Below are 12,060 nucleotides of genomic sequence, written 5' to 3' on the forward strand. Positions count from 1 at the left end.
ATCATAATTATCGTCTGGTCTGAAAGATGCGGACAGCTGCGGAGGCTCCGTTTAACCTCACATGCTGCAGGCAGACGAGAAAATAAGCGCCGGGATGAAAAGTTGCAGGATGTGAACATTAATTCCTGATTTTACAGGCGTTTGGAATTGGCTTGGCTCTGAAAAGTAAAAAAAGTAAGGGTTACTGTATGAAGCAAGGCCCCTCCATCATAAGCAATCATAAGAGTGTGTGTATATATGTATGTATGATAGGGTTGTCACGATACCAAAATTTTGACTTCGATACCGATACCAACTGTAGTATCACGATTCTCGATACCAAAACGATACTTGGAAGAAAAAAAAAAAACAATAAAAATATCTGAACATAAAATGTTTATTTTTGACTGAACTGGATTGAACACTGAACAATAGGTGCAAACGTTTTTATTCTAAAATGAAACATTTGAACAAAAAACAAGTTTCGTTATTATAACCTTAACTATAACATAATTATCTAAACACTTCCTAAAAACTAAAACTAAAACCAGAGGTAATGGTAGCCTGACTATGTGAACCTGACGGGCGGGCAGAAGTTAAGTTCTGAATAAGGAAAATAAAGAGACAGAAGAACATTACAATGTTATGTTCATTTTAACACTCACTGCTCCGTTTTATTAATCAACCGTTTACCGTTTTTAATAAGCAGTCGCTAGTAAATCTTAGTAAAGCTACAGACAGAGTGTATCTTGACTAACTCCACTAACCTGTCGACTTCTCAGCTCTTTGTAGAGATCAGGGTGCTTGTCTGCTATTATGTTAAATAACACTGTAACATAGAAGCATAGAACTATTATTTAATTAAAATGATTTTTAAGAACAGCTAAACACAGTGCTGCAGGTCAAACGCGGAGGCGTTCACGTGCGAGAGAGAGAGACACAGAGAGAGAGACACAGCGAGAGTGAGAGAGATTTGCGTGTTCTGATGTGAGCTACTCACAGGTAAAGGTTCTCTTTGATCTCCTCGTGCTCATATTCTAGTCCCACACATAATTCTGCAGTTTCTCAGTGTTTTCTGTCATATTTTGCGGCTAGCGCGAGCGCTTACAACTAACACCGCGGACCGCGAGGTGCCGCCGCGCTTGTGCCGAATCCGCTACTGAATCCGACTCCCGCTTCGCGGACAGAATCGGCACAACACCCCCCTGCTGTACAACTGCGGGAGTGAAAACAGCGCTAATAAAGTAGTTTAGTTTCACTTTCAGTTTTCGTTATTTTCGTTATTTTATTTAAAAATAAAAATATCAATAAAAAACAGATGCCTACATCTCAGACTATTTTCCCACACTTCACTCCTCGCGCCCGTTTTGTCCACAAGTCGCGGACGAGAGACATCTGTTATTTTAGCCGTCGCCATTCTACACTCGCTGCTGCTCTGCTGGCTTGCGCGTGAATCGATTCATTTGTTCAGAACACTAAGTTTATCTGAATCCTGCCACACCGACTGCTGCGGTGTGAATCAGTTTTCTTATGAACTGAATCAAATCGCGCCTACTAATTTGACTCATTTGAAGCTAGTGACTGGGCTATATACAGTATCGAAAGCATCGAACGCTAAAGAACCGAATCGTTTGTGATGACGTAGTATCGAAAAAGAATCGAACCTTCGGTACACCATGCAACTCTAATGTATGATAAGAACAGCCAGTGGAAAAAGTTTGCTATTTCTTTTTTTTTTATTTCAGATTGACTTTATTGATTACATAGATCCTGCGTGTAGGTGTGTAATATCTCATATCTCGATACGTATTACAAATCCACAGGGATAAAGATGTTTCACCAATCTGAGGCAGTGTAGAAGAAATTGAGAATTTGGCTTCTATTGAGGTCATGTTTCACTTTTGGATGGAATGAGATGGAAATTGGAGAACCCATGGGGTTGGGTGGTGATAATCCAACTTCCTGACATAACTGCTGCTTTTGTCAATGAATGCAATCAAATATTTACAGCAATGCTCAACCAGGAATTTCAGATGCCCATTTCAAACTGAGGGGTATTAGAATCACTGGGAAGATGGCGGAACAATCAACCAAAGAAACGCACAAATATCAGTATTTTCCTTGTTAAAAGTGACGATTAGCACTAAATTAGCATTAAGTTTAATGTGTAGTTTCAATGTTTTATGGCTGAATTCTTCATAACAAGCATAAAAAGGATCTTTTGTAGTTTGGTGGCTGGCCACGGCATAGCATTGGTGTCTTAAAAGCAAGTTCTTGGGGACAGCAGCAGTGTGTGGACAGGCTTTGTCCTGCTGGAATAGGACACCGGATTGTAGGGGTGGAGTATTGGTCATTGCATAGCATTGGTGTATTCAAGGCAAGCTCTTGAGGTATTGAGAGCAGCATTATGCCCTGCTGGAATTGGGCACCAAAGTGTTCGATAAAAAAAAGGTAAAAAACGGGGGACTTGTCAATGAAGATGACCCTCTGTCATTATTATGTTTAATATTTGATGTCCCTTTTTTCTCTTATTATGTTTGCTGGTTTAAAACTGCGCGCTAAGCTAATGTACAGTAAATGAACAAACCGGACAAATTGGATTTTTCTTTCTGGATTTTTCTACCCTTTCCAGCACTCGATATTTAAGAATGAACTGTACACATGAGTAATTATCAGATGTTCTGAGGTTTGAAAGACGCAGGTGGCACTTTTCTCCCTCTCGCACGTCAAGCCGAGTGCGGGAGTCTTAACGCAGAGAAGACCTGCGTGACACGGATCGCTCTCGACAGGATAATGGGTTTTAATGGCACCCGCTGACATGGATACAACCTGGCTTAGAAGCTTTGAAGCGTTCTCGCGACTTCAATAATGAATGGAGGCTATAAAAAGCATCTCCTGTGGCTCGGGCCGCCGCCATCACGAGCCGGCAGACACTTTATGAATGTGGCTAATCAGGGCGACTGGTTGGGAATGTAAACCACGTTCGGTTTGATTGCACACCACTGCGTGCAGAAAGAAGGGCATGCATGTAGATGCGTTGGTTGTGTGTGTGATTGTTAGCGATGTGTGTGGGTGTGTGTCCTTATGCGAGTGTTAGTGTGTCCTCCCTGATAAGGCCAGTAATGACACGCTTGCTCCCGGGAGCGTGGAAGGCCTCATAACACAATATGGTATTGGAATATGGGCTGATTTGCATCTAGATTGCTTTAATTATGAGTAAAAGTCAAGTTTCCCGGCGCAGACAGGAGCGGGCGGAATCGATTGGGAGCCGTGGATAATGACAAAAGTTACCGAGCGCCTCGCTATCAAAACACAGCGCGTCTCGCCGCTCAGAACGGGAGGCACGTCCCGCCTCCGCCCGCCACTGCCTCCTCCGCCGATGCCGACGCTCCCAAATTCGCTGCCATTAAATACGGCCCCGTCAAAATAGCGCCTGCCACATTAGAACATTTATTTATTTCTTTTTCTGTTGGCTTATGAATTGTGAAGACATGTTTGAATAAACTCCAAGCTTCATTAGCGGCTAAAGCTCCGGGTTCCTTTATTACAGCAGCCTGTCTGCAGAATCAAAGACTAGAGGGTGTTCACAAATACAAATGCGTTATTCAAACAAGCTCAAACAAACGATCTGATCCAACTACGTCCAGCTATGTCTAGCTAAAGTCTCTGGAGGAAAGTTTGCCCACTCAGTGGTTGACCTGGCAATGCTCACAATCAATTCTCAATGCAATTCTCAATGCAATGAACATTTTAATTGAATTTGAATGAAGGAAAGATCATAAAGATCAATACATATATAAATATTAGCTCCAAAAATACATCTCTGGAAAAAAAGAGACCACTTAAAAATATAATCAAGAGAAAGCTGAATGATCAGAAGCCATCAAACCAAGCTGAAGTGCTTGAATTTTTGCACCAGGAGTAAAGCAGCATATAGTTATCCAAAAGCAGTGTGTAAGACTGGTGGAGGAGAACATGATGCCAAGATGCATGAAATTAAACTGTGATTAAAATCCAGGGTTATTCCACCAAATATTGATTTCTGAACTCTTAAAACTTCTGCATCTTCTAATTGGCAATATTTTTATTTGAAGTGCTCTCAATTTTTTTTCTAGAACTCTATATAGTTTGTCAAGTAAAAATCCAAATACATTTGTTTATTAAAACAGCAACTCTGAACACCTCCGTCATAAATCCCGGTACACACTGTATGATGGCTAGAAGAAAGCAGCAGAAAGAAAGGAGAAAGAGGAGGAGGAGGAGGATGGGGATCTGGGGAAGCTGTGAATAAATAATTTAGCGGCGGGCGAAGGTGAGAGCCAGCCATCACTGTCTGTGACTCCGAGTCGTAACCAAAAGTTCCTTCCTGCCACTGTCGACACAAGGTCAGGCAGAAGTAATGGCCGCTAAACACAATTCCTCACGAAGAGCCCGCTGCTGCCCAGCCAGCCGAAGGACGTGCTGCTTAAAGACGAGCTGCTTTTCAAACAGGAAGCTGTGTTTTTCCACTGAACACTCTGGGTTAGTGTCGCAGTGACAGGAAGAGCGACAGACAAACAATAAAAAAATAAATAAAAAACAGAAAATACCAGAAAAAAATCTACAGAAGCGCTAAAGACCCTTTAAAGTATTAGATCTTAATCAGAGAGACTTTTAAGCAGTCTCTGTTCACAGCAAATGTCTGGAGGTTGAAAATCTGTAGTAAAACAAAAATGTGTGAAAAAGTGTTAAATTGTTTATTCTGAGTTTATTCTCCAATTTTGACTACAAGTTGAACTGGCGGTGTTGTATTTCAGAGTATATTTCAAGGTGTAGCTTTCCATCAGTGTGTAGTCTTTCCCACCAGGGCTTCCTTCCATGGGGTATTCTTTTATATTTTATATAATGTTATTAGCCTAGCCGACATGTTGTTGGCTATAAGAGCAAGTTACCATCTTCTGTTCTACTGTAAAGTGTGACAAAGTTCTGGTGATGCACTGAGAACTGCAATACAGGATTAAAGTTGCTGTGCAATTTAAATATATACCCTGGCATACACTTGAATATGAGTATGAAATTGATATTGTAATCAGTAATGATGCTTTTAAAATATATATAATAAATATAATAAAATGGTTTTAAAATATTACAGTACATTTTTTGCACTATTTGTTCACACTGTGCAAGAGTTTTTGTTAAAATTAACTCCAGCTTAGAGCTGTATTTAACTCTAGATGGGATAAATATGTTATTTTAACTCAGGCCTGAACAGAGTTAAAAAGCAAACTCCCAGAAAATAATTATAATTCTTATATACAATTTTTTTTATTATGTTATGTCTTAGTCTTAACTTCTACTTTTTGGTTATTTTGTTATTATCATTTCAGTACCACTTTAAAATAAGACTACCTTTATAAAGCGTTTATAAATGGTTTACAATTAGTTCATTAATGGTTACTAATAAGGTTGTAAATGCCTTAAAAATCATTAATAATCAGTTATAACACATATACGTAGAAAGGGCAACAATGACCTGTTGCTTGTCAAATAGTGAACTATATTACACAGCCATCTATATTGTTGCCCTTTCAAAGTAGGTGTTATAACTGATTATTAATGCTTTTAAGGGCTTTTACAACCTAATTATTAAGCATTAATAAACTAATTGTAAACCATTTATTAACCCTTTTTGCTTCTATTGGATCTGTCTCATGCAAAATCTAATTTTGCTGATCTTGTGGCCTCTTTTTTATTAATTTTATTATTATTATTATCATTATTATAGAATATTTTGGGTACTTTTTTTGGGTATGAGATCTGATTCCATTGTAAACTGAGTTCCCAAACAGACTTTTGAACTACAGTGTAGTTCTTCAACTTTGCTTCAAGCTGTGAACTCCAGTACTCTCCAGTACTTTAAAAGATTGCAGTAGACTACAGAAGGTGTTGAGGGCGATATGTCGTCTATTATTTTATTGTATCACGACAGACTGAGGTCAGCGCTCACACAGACAACGAAAAACACAATTTATAAAGGACATTCGCTGCACCTGAGGCTACAGAGGAACAGCATCAACTTCTGATTTCCTGTGTAGAACATTTACTCTCTCAGTGTCACTTCTCATGAGAATAATAAAATCCTTACATTTTCCTAAAAAGCATCAGCGCTCCTTATAATCCGGAGCTCCTTATGTATAAATTCTACCAGTCAGGTATTTTAAAAAGCAGCAAAGCCACTCCACTGAAGTACAGAGTTATACAGGTGGGTTTCAATAAAGTTTCTCCAGCACTAAGGCTGGATCAGTACTAACTATCAGTCGCTAACTGCAGCGCTAGCTCTTTTGTTATTCAAAGGTGAGTATATTGGACTGTAATCTGTGTATTTACCATGTTAAACCAAGATCACATCGGCATTTACTCCCTGATCTTTGTCCGGAATCTACTAACATACAGATTAAATAGGTAAACATTTAAATATACCAATAAAAAGTATATATATATATTTATAAATGAGCACTTAAAGAAGATGGATGATCACAAGCCATTAAGTCAAGCTGAACTGCTTGAATTTTTGCACCAGGAGTAAAGCAGCATAAAGTTATCCAAAAGCAGTGTGTAAGACTGGTGGAGGAGAACATGATGCCAAGATGCATGAAATTAAAAACCAAGGGTTATTCCACCAAATATTGATTTCTGAAGTCTTAAAACTACTTTATGAATATGAACTTGTGCAAATAAATGCTCTAAATGACCATTTTTTTGGGAGAAATGTTGTCTGTAGTTTATAGAATAAAACAACAATTTTCATTTTACTCAAACATAAACCTATAAATAACAAAATCAGAGAAACTGATTCAGAAACTGAAGTAATATCTTCATTTTTTCCAGAGTACTATATATATATATTATATAGAAAAGCCAATGCAATCTGCTTAGGTCAGCACTGCTTCCTTTAATAAAGCCTTTAAGAATTACATTACGTTAATCCACTGTACACACTTAACACTGCAGACGCCCCACTCTCCAATCAAACGCTCTTATCACTGTTTATCATCCTGTCGCATTTAGAAGCCCATTTCCCCGCAGTGCTGCAGCGACGAGGGCTATTGTGTTTGAGCAGCGAGTGTTTCGATTCTCAATTTCAACAGCCTCCTCGCTGCAAAGCACAACAGGCAGCAATAATAGCATAATAACCCGCAATATTGCACGCACTTATGGAGCAAAAAATCAGCTCTCCACAATATATCAAAAGCAGCCGTACTGATGCCGACTGCACTTTACAACATTTACTTTAACATGAACATGCCGGATGACACGCCACGAGAGACGACTGGCAGACTTAAAGTTAAAGATTTTAACTTCTGACAACAAACTTCTGACATCTTACTGATGATAGGTTGTAACATTGCCTCCTTCCACTCTTATCGCTGTGTAAACAGGGTTACACAGGGGTTGGAGAATGAAACTGAAACACCTGGTTTTAGAGCACAATAATTGATTGTGGTGACGGACAGTTCTGGTGGAAACAGGAGAGTTGAGGTGCACATTGAATTCTGCGTGATTTGATCAACCGTGTTTTTTTTATGTTTTTTGGATACAATCCGGGTTAGCACCCGAACATCCCTTTCAGACAGCTTCCTCTTACAGCGTCCACAGTTAATCCTGTTGGATGTGGTTGGTGCTTCTTGGTGGTATGCTGACATTACCCTGGATACCGTGGCTCTTGATGCATCACAAAGACTTGCTGTCTTGGTCACAGATGCTCCAGCAAGACGTGCACCAACAATTTGTCCTCTTTTAAACTCTGGCATTGTACTTATAATGTTGTGTTCATTGCAATATTTAGAGCAGAACTGTGCTCTTACCCTGCTAATTGAACCTTCACACTCTGCTCTTACTGGTGCAATGTGCAATTAATGAAGATTGCATTGATTTAGCCATGAAACCTCCCAAACTAAAATGATGACAGGGTTTCATTTTCATTGTCCAACCCCTGTATATATAAATATATATATATATATATATTTTTTTTTGCCTGGTCAGCTCTCTACAAAGGTGCAACAGAGACGTCTGTTTTAACTGAGGTTTATATAGTGTAGTGCACAGGTGCAGCTGGGAGTTTTGGAATCCAACACTACCATTTACTCCCTCTATATTTACCAGCCCCCCTGCTGGCAGCCAATGGCGCAGCACTGACATAACACACTAACCCTTTCAGACCAAGTGTCTAATTATGTTATTTTTTTTATCATTTGTCAATAATTGTACGACCAAAATACCAAATACTTTATAGTTGGCTTCCTCTGATTTGCCCAGAGCTGAACGACAGAGCAGCCCAGCACCAGCCCATCATGGCGGCTTCATTAACCGTCACGGCTCTTGTGAAGAATGGTAATAGAAACGGATGAGTTCTGAGCCGGGAGGCGTGAGAGGTAGGCGGCCCAGATTAAAAGCCTCTTTTTAATATGATTACCGCCACCACTCGCCCCCTTAAAAAGCCATCCACTGCTGCAAAAGCACTTAATTGAAATTCTCTCATTTGCTGCCGAGCCCAAATCCTCCGTTAAGCTTCTAGCAGGAAGCTGACCACTGCATTGTTTTGCTGCCGTACCCACAATCCATCACTCTCATCGCCGGGATGTGTTTCAGCTGAGGGAAAAACTGTAGTACGCTGTGTACCCTTCACATTAAATACAACACTGTTCTACACCTCTATCACTCTTTTCTCCTCATTCTCTCTCTCTCTCTCATACTTGCTTTCTTTCACTTTCTATTTTTCTTTTTCTCTTTGTACCTCACTCTCTGTCACTTATACACACACATACTCACTCTTTCACTCTCTTTTTCTTCTCTCCCTCTCTCTTGTTTTCTTTCTGTCTCTCTTGTTCACTTTCACTAGCTTTCCCTCTCTCTATTTCTCGCACTTACTTTCACTTTCTCTTGCCTTCTCTCTTCTCTTTGTCCCCTCCCATTTTCTATCGCTCATATATACTCACTCTTTCGCTCTCTGTTTCTCCTCTTATTGTCTCCCACACTCTCTCTTCCTCTCCTTTTCTCTCTCTCTTGCTCTCTCTCTCTCCATCTCTCTCTTGTTTTCTTTCACTTGCCTTCTCTCATTCTCTTTCTCTCTCTCTTTCTTCTTGTACACATACTCACTCTAACACTCTTTCTTCCTCTCGTTTTCTCTCTTTTCCTCTTGCTCTTACTTTCTCATTTTCTTTCACTTGCTTTCTCTCTCTCTCTTACAGTCACACGCTCTCTCTTTCTCCTCATGCCCCTATGCTCTCTCACTTTCTTTCTTTCTTTCTTTCTTTCTTTCTTTCTTTCTTTCTTTCTTCTATCTTTCTTTATTCCTTTCGCTCTGTTGCTCTCTCATCCTCGCTTTTAATCTCTTTCTCTTTTGTTTTATTTCACTGGCTCTCTCTCTCTCTCTCACTTGCTTTCTCTCTCTTTTTCCTAGTCCCTCACTCTTTTTCTTTCTTTCTCCTCTCATTCTCTCAGGATCTCTCTCTGATTCTCTCTCACTCTTCTTCTTTCTTTTGCTTTCTGGCTCTTGCTCTCTTATTTCTTATTTCTTATTTCTCTTGTTTTCTTTCACTGGTTTCTCTCCCTCTCTCTCTCTCTCTCTCTCTCTCTCTGAATGCTAAAAGCTGGACAGCTGTAAGGGCGTTGGAGGCTCGGCGGGGGAAAGGTTAATGGTATTCGGACGCGACTGTCGGCTTCGCGCTGCCACAGCTTTCATTACAAGCGCCAGCAGAGCACAGGCCACGCTGCAACCCAAACCTGCGGACAGAACACGTCCTCTCTAAAACACACTATTCAAACACACACACACACACACACACACACTATACAGTGCTCACTACCATTGTTCTCAAATCTTGTAAGAACATTAATCCACAATGGCTCTAGTGGATCTGCACAGTACTACATGTGCATGTTATCTATGTATACACACTACTACTACGTATATGCTATACATCAAAATATTTGCTCAATTAGCCATTTTCCCCTCCTCAGTCCCATGTGACTCGTTAGTGTTACAATTTCTTAGGTGTGAATGGGGAGCAGGCCTGTTGAATTCGGTGAATTTGAGTCCATGTGTTCAGAGTAATATCAAGAGGATGGCTTTAAAAAGAACAGATGCAGAAGCATGAGGGCTGCCAGCATTGCTGCAGAGGTTGAAGTGGAAGTGGGAGTTCAGCCTACACAGTGCTCAGACCATACGCCACACCTCACATCAACTCTGCATGTGTCTGCATGGCACTGTCCTAGAAGGAAAGCCTCTTCTGAAGCTGATACACAATAAAGCCTGGCACCTTGGTCAGGAGTACCAAGAAAACTGTCCCTTATCTCCAGTCAAGCATGGTGCTGGTAGCATTGTGGAAGAGTATTCCAGTGGCAATCTCTGAAGCTCCAGTGAACTCTATGCCCAAGAGGAAAATGATGGTAACCACACAAAATGTTGATAGTTTGGACACACGTGTGGTTAATTTTGGGCGTAACATGAAATAAACCAATCAGTGCGCCAGTTGTCATTCCCTTTAAGAGCGAGGTGAGCTCTGACTTTGTTGCATTCGTATCTTAACAGCGTGGCAATTTTTTTTTGTGTCTCAGCAGAGGATACTGAGCTGTTTGTTCACACTGTGAATGGAGATACACTAGCAGTTAATTTAAGGGAAGAGCAAAAAGTTATTTTATTCTATATTCTGTTTATTGTTAATGCAAAAGCTGGATTTGCCTCCATTTGTGTGTGTGTAACAAGTGTGCGTAAGGATTGGCTGGCTGACTGTTGACTGTTGTCAGGGTTTTATTAAGTCAGTGGCGCAACTGTGCTTCTATATATTTCCATGAAAAGATAAGTAAGTGTAAGGAACAATAAAAGTTTAGTTTTTCACTCACCTACAGTAAATCCGCATACAGTGACACGACCAATGTTCTTTCATTCAATTCGATTTGATTACAATAAAAGGCAGGACATTCACTTTTTCATGTTATCAGCCCTTTAATGCTGGACCAACAATTTCGCCATCATACCTCTCGCGCTAACCACTATATCATCCACACCATACAGCACACTGCAATACGTTTACTCAATAGCCCCCCGCGGTGCTGTAAACTCACTCTGAATGGGGTAATTTGCTTCTCATTGATTCAAACAACGGGGCATAAATACACGGCGCCGGCCATCTCTGAAGCAGTAATGATGACAGGGCACACAAAAGGTGCGGGGTGGAGTGATCTATTAGGAGGGTGATTATGGGAGATTGTTGGGGATCACGGTAAACACGGGATGTTCGGACAATGGAGTGCACTAATCTAGAGCGAAAGCACTACACCTGACATCTGTAATAACATAATGATGCGTACAACAGCCTGAATACACAGTGGACCAGTAACAAGCCTATTCTAGTTCGAGTTATGACCATACTATGATCACCTCCTATTATCAGTTTCTCTGATTTTGCTATTTATAGGTTTATGTTTGAGTAAAATGAACATTGTTGTTTTATTCTCTAAACTACAGACAACATTTCTCCCTAATTCCAAATAAAAATATTTAAGTCATTTAGAGCATTTTGAGCATCTTTTTTTTTTTTTTTTTTTTGCAGAAAATGAGAAATGGATGAAATAACAAAAAAAAAAAGAAGATGCAGAGCTTTCTGACCTCAAATAATGCAAAGAAAAACGAAAACAAGAAGTTCATATTCATAACGTTTTTTAAAGACTTCAGAAATCAATATTTGGTGGAATAATAACCCTGGTTTGGTTTTTAATCACAGTTTTAATCTCATGCATCTTGGCATCATGTTCTCCTCCACCAGTCTTACACACTGCTTTTGGATAACTTTATGCCTTTACTCCTGGTGCTAAAATGCAGAAAAGCAGTTCAGCTTGGTTTGGTTTGATGGCTTGTGATCATCCATCTTCCTCTTGATTATTTATATTCCAGAGGTTTATATGGCCTCCATGGTTATATAGTATTGTATATAGTCTTTGGATTGTGGTATAGAGAAGAGTATTCATTTTTTACAGCACAATCCATTGATGATAAATTATTTAGCATGTCTACATGTCAGAGTATCACACAGAGGCCAAGGA

General features: G+C 39.9%; 1 protein-coding gene and 1 long non-coding RNA gene across 4 annotated transcripts in view; both read right to left on the minus strand.

The window, feature by feature from the left end:
* The window catches only part of macrod2 (mono-ADP ribosylhydrolase 2), an 836,537-nt gene that overhangs the window by 152,153 nt on the left and 672,324 nt on the right, over positions 1-12,060 (minus strand). The window lies entirely within an intron of this gene.
* LOC125802925 (uncharacterized) lies at positions 271-1,662 on the minus strand. The gene is made up of 2 exons (XR_007439961.1): positions 1,516-1,662; positions 271-1,471 (listed from the first exon to the last, which is right to left on the minus strand). It is a non-coding gene; the product is annotated as an uncharacterized LOC125802925 (long non-coding RNA).

The sequence above is a fragment of the Astyanax mexicanus genome, chromosome 7 (assembly GCF_023375975.1).
Source record: "Astyanax mexicanus isolate ESR-SI-001 chromosome 7, AstMex3_surface, whole genome shotgun sequence".
In the NCBI taxonomy this organism is placed as follows: domain Eukaryota; kingdom Metazoa; phylum Chordata; class Actinopteri; order Characiformes; family Acestrorhamphidae; genus Astyanax; species Astyanax mexicanus.